This window comes from Oxyura jamaicensis, chromosome Z (genome assembly GCF_011077185.1).
Source record: "Oxyura jamaicensis isolate SHBP4307 breed ruddy duck chromosome Z, BPBGC_Ojam_1.0, whole genome shotgun sequence".
Taxonomy (NCBI): domain Eukaryota; kingdom Metazoa; phylum Chordata; class Aves; order Anseriformes; family Anatidae; genus Oxyura; species Oxyura jamaicensis.
Window position 1 is genome coordinate 56,633,841 of NC_048926.1, and position 7,793 is coordinate 56,641,633.

A 7,793-nucleotide genomic window follows, 5' to 3' on the forward strand; every position below is an offset into this window, starting at 1 on the left:
TCTTTCTTTCTTTCTTTCTTTCTTTCTTTCTTTCTTTCTTTCTTTCTCTTTCTTTCTTTCCCTCTTTCCCTCTTTCCCTCTTTCCCTCTTTCTTTCTTTCTTTCTTTCTTTCTTTCTTTCTTTCTTTCTTTCTTTCTTTCTTTCTTTCTTTCTTTCTTTCTTTCTTTCTTTCTTTCTTTCTTTCTTTCTTTCTCTTTCTCTCTTTCTCTCTTTCTCTCTTTCTCTCTTTCTTTCTCTCTTTCTCTCTTTCTCTCTCTCTTTCTTTCTTTCTTTCTTTCTTTCTTTCTTTCTTTCTTTCTTTCTTTCTTTCTTTCTTTCTTTCTTTCCTCTCTCTCTCTCTCTCTCTCTTTCTTTCTTTCTTTCTTTCTTTCTTTTTCTTTCTTTCTTTTCCCTCTTTTCCCTCTTTTTCTCGCTGTCCCCCGATGCACGCGGGAGGTTTTTCCCAGCCTCACAGCACCGAAGGAAACTGCGGCGGAGGCAGGAGGCGAGTGGAGGCGAGCGGCAGCTCCTGTGGAGGCTGGTTCTGGAGCCTGGCCCCCCACCACCCGGCACTCCTTTTCATCCATTATCCACATTGTCGTGACTTTCCAGCTTCTGCTGGGACGATTTCTCTGAAAGTCACTCCTTCAAAAAACAAACAAACAAACAAACAAAAAAAAACCTTCAAAATGCATAATGCAACATGAAGGAGAAATCGTGAAATCGAGAGCTGTATCCACTTTTCTCAGTATCGCCCTTTTCGCCCTTTTCCAAGTGGCTGAGCTGTCCTGCACCCTCCTTATTTTGTGGGTGCAAGGGATCTGCCTACAGCCCTTAAGTCTGCATTTACGGAGCAAGCTTCAATACCAACATCACTCTTCACCCACAGGGATCCAGGAAGATTTTGTGACAAATCTAGTGTTACCCTTCTCCTCTTAACTTAAGGGAGCTACCCACATGTGGAATGACAGAACCTTCCCTGTGTCTATTTAATCTGATGTGCTGTCTCCAGAACTGTTTGGGATCAGATATTTCACAGCAAAATGCAGGTAAATTTGGAGATTAGTTGGGATTTTTCGTACCCAAGAAAATATTCACTCACAGGCATTTAAAGTGAAGAAAGGTTTTGAGAAGTCCTTGAGAATGTCAGGGCTGCTAGTAGTTTTGATGCCTTAAAAATCAATTTTCTTTAGTAGGAAAGGTTTAATACAGCTTCAGTTGAAAGGAAACTTTGCAATTTCCTTTCACACAAATCAGATGAAGCTATGTTTTCTGTGCTCATCTCTGCTGCAGCTCTGATAACCGAGTCTCAGAAAGTGACCCCAATAGCATCAGCAGCAAAAGGAGAAAAACACTTTCTATCTTTTAGTACTGTGAACTTAAAATTTCACTTGGTATGATTTGCATTAGACAACTTCTTCTAGAAAAACAAAATCCTATCTTGACACGGTTGCAAAAACTGTATCATTTGTTAGGCATGAAAGTTAGGGTTACATCAGTCCTGTCAGCCCTTTTCAACACCTGTAATACTCTTTTTCGTACTTTACATTATTTTTGCATTGTTTTTGTAGTTAGATAGGCTCATCAACAACATATACCACAATGCATACAGAGGATCCCAAATTCTCCCATCTTCAATGGTTGTTTTACTCAATTTGCCACCAATGGCAGCTTACAATATCACCATTAGCCACAGCCATTCTTGGTTTTGTGCCAGGCCATGCGCATATTCAGAAAGCAATGTGCCTTCTGCTTCCATGCCTTCAGTTGCACTTTCTTCCCCCTTAAGATTAAGACCCAGCTCCCCTGATATGGACTGATCATCCCACACAAAGGTTGGCCTACTTGCATCCAAGAGGCCCCACAGACTCAGGCTGGGACGGACGGCATCCCGTGGGAGGGACCCCACAGGGAGCAGGGGCAGAGAGGGACCATGAAGGGGTGGCGGAGGTGAAGCATTAGGGACTGACCACAAACCCTGTTTCCCCTTTCCCCTGTGCCACTTGGGGGAAGGATTTGCAAGAGGGTGGATGGGGGTAAGGTGTTTTTAGTTTCTTTTCTTTGTTTCCTGCTTGTTTACCTTGTTAGTAATAGGCAATAAGTTATGTAAATCTTGCTATGCTGAGTCTGTTTTGCCTGTGACAATAATTGTTGAATGATCTCCCTGTCCTTATCTCAACCCTTGAGCTCATTTCATCCTATCTTCTCCCCCTTTCTCTTTGAAGGGAGTGAGTGAAATAGCGGTTGTGGTGGAGCTTGGCTGCCCGTCTGAGTAAAATCATGACAAACAGGAAAGTGTATGAACTTTGGAAGCAAGATCAGGCTGCACAGGACTACAAAGATGCTGTTGACCATTGTAGGGAGAACATTTGTAAGGCCAAACTCAATGAGAGTTGAAGCTGGCCAATACCATGGGGACAACAAAAAGGGCTTTTTTTAGGTATGTTAACAATAAAAGGAGCACCAGAGATAGTATTGGTCTGTTATTTGATGAGGTTGGCCATCTCTTAAACAGGGATGTAAACAAAGCAGAGATGTTTAATTCCTTCTTCACCTCTGTTTTTAACATCTGTGGTGGGCCCTGGGATCCCCAGAGCCCTGAGTTGGAGGACTGTGACCACAGGAACAATAAGCTTCCAGCCAACTCTGAAATTGTGTGGGATATGCTGCTCCAGCTGGATGCACGTAAGTCTATGGGGCCCGCTGGAATTCATCCCACAGTATTGAAAGAGCTGGCTGATGTCATCATGAGACCTCTATCAATTATATTATAATGGTCTTGGGAATCCGGAGAGGTCCCAGTTGAATGGAAGTTGGCTAATGCAGTCACAGTTTTCAAGAAGGGCAAGAAAGAAAGCCCTGGCAACTACAGGCTTGTCAGTCTCACTTCACTGCCTGGTAAAGCTATGGAGAAGATTATTCTGGGAGTTATGGAAAAACACTTGAAAGATAACACAGTCATTGGCCACAGCCAACACAGGTTCATGAAAGGCAAGTACTGTTTAACAATTTAATTTCATTTTATGGTGTTACCCATCTAGTTGACTAAGGAAAGGTGGTAAATGCTATCTTTTTGGAATTCATCAAAAATTTTATACTGTTTCTTACAGTATCCTTCTGGACAAAATATCTGGCATACAGCTGGACAAGTACATAATATGATGGGTGAACAACTAGTTGGTGGGTTGGGCTCAAAGACAAGGTTACATCAGGCTGGCAGCCAGTCATGAATGGGGTTCCCCAGGGCTCCGTTTTGGGGACTGTATTCTTCAATGTTTTTATAAATGATCTGGATGCAGGACTAAAATGCATACTCAGTTTGCAGATGATACTAAATTAGGAGGAACTGTTGACTCCATCAGTGGTAGAGAGGCCTTGCAGAGAGATCTTGACAGACTAAAGTGATGGGGAATCACCAAACGTGAATTTTAACAAGAGCAAGTGCTGGATTCTGAACCTTGGAAGGAGAAACCATGGCTATACATACAGACTGGGGGACAAGAGGCTGGAGATCAACCCCACAGAAAGGAATCTGGGGGTTTTGGTTGACATCAAGTTGAACACGACTCAGCAGTGTGCCCCGGCAGCCAAAAGGGCCAACCACACCCTGGCATAGCTAGCTGGTCAAAAGAAGTGATACTTCCTGCTCTGCTATGCACTGGTGCAGCCTCACCTCAAGTACTGTGTGCCATTTTGTGTGCCACAATATAAGAAGGACATAAAACTATTAGAGAGTGGCCAAAAGAGGGCTACAAAGACAGTGAAGGTTGAGAGGGAAAGATGTATGAGGAGGAGTGGCCAAGGTCCCTTGGTTTGTTCAGCCCAGAGCGGAGCAGGCTGAGGGGAGGCCTCATGGCAGCCTGCAGCTCCCTCAGGAAGGGAGAGGAGGGGCAGGCGCTGAGCTCTACCCTCTGGGGACAGTGACAGGACCCGAAGGAACAGCTTGGAGCTGGGACAGGGGAAGGTCTGTCTGGGTGTTAGGGAAAGGTTCTGCACCCAGAGGGTGGTCAGGCACTGGGACAGTTGTCATGGCACCAAGCCTGACAGAGTTCAAGAAGCATTTGGACAATTCTTTCAGACACATGGTCTGATTTTTTGGGTGGTCCTGTGTGGAGCCTGGAGTTGGCCTTGATGACCCTTATGGTTCCCTTCCAACTCAGGTTATTCTATGATATTGTGATTCTGTCCTAATATACCTCAATCCTTCAGCTCTTACATATACTTAAGTAGCGGGCAGAGGTATATAGCATACAGATATATAATATATATATAACATAATTGGGCCAGGTGGTGCATTTCATTTTCAATGACAAAATTTATTACAACACAAAATGAGTTTACCATATAAAGAATTTAAACGTTCATGTCTAGCACTTCACCAATTCCTTTAATTACCTTTCTTTAATGTATCATCAACAGCACTTCATAACTCTAACAAGCTATCTAAATTATTCCTTGAAATGCTTTCCTCTTTCTCATACAATCTAATGATATTTAAATAATGAATAGAGTTTATATCAAATAGTATGGTTTATTTTATATGAATTAAAAGAATGGCTTAGCTCTGTGGACCCAGAAACATGTTCAGAAAATCCTATTTCATGGCAGCTGGTGATGACAGTAAAATTTCTTTCATGAAGACTACTGGAGGAGCAAAAATGTGAATAATACAAATAATCATGCATTTAAGCATTTCAAATTTCAGACTGCTAATTAGTTCCTATGGCAAAGAGTTCTTGAAAAGGCTGCATTTCATGCTGAAAAAAGTAGCTCAAGACTTGAGACATTTACATTCGTTGAAACACATTACCATATAAAGCCCTTTTTGCATTAAGACTATTTCATGTTGAATGTGGGTGCCCAGAAAATATCTTCTGACTTAGTTCTGTCCTCATTAACACAGGGTAAAGATCCACTAAAAGAGATTGCCTGGGAAAGCTATAACATTTTTGTCATTGGATGTCTTTAGGACCAAGTTGCACAAATCTCTGGATTCTTAACTCATAGTCGAAGTACAGATGAGGTAACATTTTCAGACCCCTTCTAACTACTATGTGTGTGTGTGAGACTCTAATGTAAATCTCCTCAAATTACAGTGAAGTATAGATATCTGATTCTTGTTTAATAGCTTCTTACAGAATACTTAATATTGTAACAAGGTCATGTCCATGTTTCTATTTCAGGAATACGCTTGGCTGATGCTTTATTCTTGCTTTTGCTTAACAATTTTAAACTCTGCTTTATGCAACTTGATACTTAATAGTATCGACTATTCAAGTCTTGTTGTATAAAAGAAACATCATTTAAAACACTGAATGATTCTTTAACATATTTTAAGTAAAGCTGGTACTTAGATCTGTTTTCATGCAAACATCAATATCCTTATATATTTCCATTGATGGTTCAAGCAAAGATGCCAGACATCCCCATTATTTGCTTAAGTTAATGCGCACAAAACACTAATACTTTGCAAAAGAAATACTACAGACAAACTATGAATATCTCCTGTGCCTCTATTTGTCATTATCCGTACATGCTTTTGTTAAAATGTCTTTCTCTTTGAAATGTAATCTACTTGCTATTGTACTAGAAACATAGTCTTATATTACATTTTTAGCATTACTAGTATTGCAAATAGCAGCATTTCAAATACATCAGCTTTATAATGCAGGAGCTTTCATATGTGCTGTAGAATTAAAGATGAACCAGTAAGCTGCATTTCTGTATTGTAAACTGCATTTATTCCACTGTCTAAGACTCAAGGTTTGGATTAGGGATGCTTAAATTTCTCATGATGTTCAAAGACATCAAAAGCAGGTCAGAATCTGTATTCAGATTCATCTCCACTTTTGTTCTTGTGACTAACATGCAATGATGACTTACTGTTTGCAATTGCTTTACAGAACAACTGCAGGATCAATAATGTAGAGACAGTTGCAATAAGTTTACATGAATCTGAGCAGTTTCTTTGTTAGTGTGATAGGAAGAGAACTTTCTAGAAGAAATGCTACAGTAGGTCCTTAGACGGTATTAGAACTAAATCCCAATGAAGTCATATTCTCTGTTTTACATTATTTCTGCAGTCATGTATTTATCCTGTGCAGAAGGTCCCCAGCTGAAGTTGCAGTATAACAGCAAGGAAGGATGTTTAATTTAGGGGCACACACTACTGTAGTTATTACATTGAAGACTTCCCTGATCCAGACACATTTTTTTACAGTTGTGAAATATAAACTAGATTAACATTCAAGAAGAGTGATCATGCAGAGAGAGGTCAACCTAAAACAGGACATTGTCAGTTGTCATCATCTCCTCATTTCCTTTGTGACATGGGATGTTGCAAATGTCCCAGAGACCTTGGTATAAATATGCAAATTTTCTGCTAATTCAAAGTGTCTATCAGCTACTCTTCCTTTCAGGAAGGCTAAAAACACACTGCTTTAAATCAAAATGGCCATCATATTCCTAGAGGCTGTATGCATGAAATTCAATACTGATGAGCACTACTACCCATATTTTGTTTTCAGTGAGACTCAAGACAGTCTGCCTTCAGGGAAAATGATCATGCTGTATTTTTTATAATTGGGATGAATAGAAAAAATTATGAAGCAGAAATAAGGATTAGAGAACACTTGGAAACTAATAGAAGAAAAAGAGAAAAAGAAAATAGATACAGAAGAAGGATGGGGATGGATTAATCATTTTGGAACTGGCAGAGAAGGAAACTGTCATGTATCTAGTTCAATGAAAGAGGAGGAAGAACAAAAGCAGAATCTAGAGAAGGGACAAGAAACCACTTTAATGCAGGAGGATGATAAACTAATTCATGTTGAAGAAACTGAGGTAAGAAACACATATGGTTTTGTCTGTCTTTTGCCTTGATTTGTCCTTCCGGTGCTAGCCAAATTAAAAAAAAAAAAAAAAAAAAAAAAAATGAAAGGAAGAATAACAGTTGTCTGCTTTATTTGAAGGTACCTGCACCTGTGCTCAAACCCCAAGTTCACGTAACCATTTAGATACAATTCTGCTTTGGTTCAGCAAGGAGACTGCTGTTAAAATTTTCTTTTTGGTCAAATGAAAGAAGTCAAGAAAATTTCTGGTCATATGTCCATCCTTGCAGATTAGCAATCCGTAAATAATGAACACAATTAAAATGTAAATGTTTACAACTCCAGTTAGAACTCCTCTCTCTGATTACACTAACCTCCAACTCCTTTCCTCATAAGGGGAACAAGACATCTTTTCTGTCAACTCTAAACCTAGGCCCAGGGTTTAAGTATTACCAGGTCAGACTGTGAGAGTTAATCAAGAAAATCTTCATTAGTCCAGTCCCTCTGAGACTTTCCTTAGGAGCCATGGGAAATTACTGATACTTCAAAAGGACTTCGAACACCTTCTCATGATGCCAATTGACCTGTTCATATTGCAGAAGGAAAGGTGAAGAAGGGTCACTGACAAATGTTAGCATTGGGGTAGCCCTGATCTTTTGTTCCTGCTCATGCATACAGTAAAGCCTAGGTCCAAACTGTCTCCAGATCATCTCTAACTCAGCCGAACTGAGTCGACTCAGTGTTCTCAGATAAATTATCCCAGTAGAGCCTAATATGACACGGGACAGGAAGACCCATGTGAGAAGAACCCAAATTATCTTAATTGTAATCAAGACATGTTCAAATGCTAGCTACAAGAATACTCTTCAGTTGTCACAACAGAAAATAAGTTTAAGGAAGTATCTGAAACAGATAGTAATTCTGGCTTTACATCCATTAATGTAGAGGCTGCTTGGTGGAAATTATTTGGCCTGCTTGTTTGTT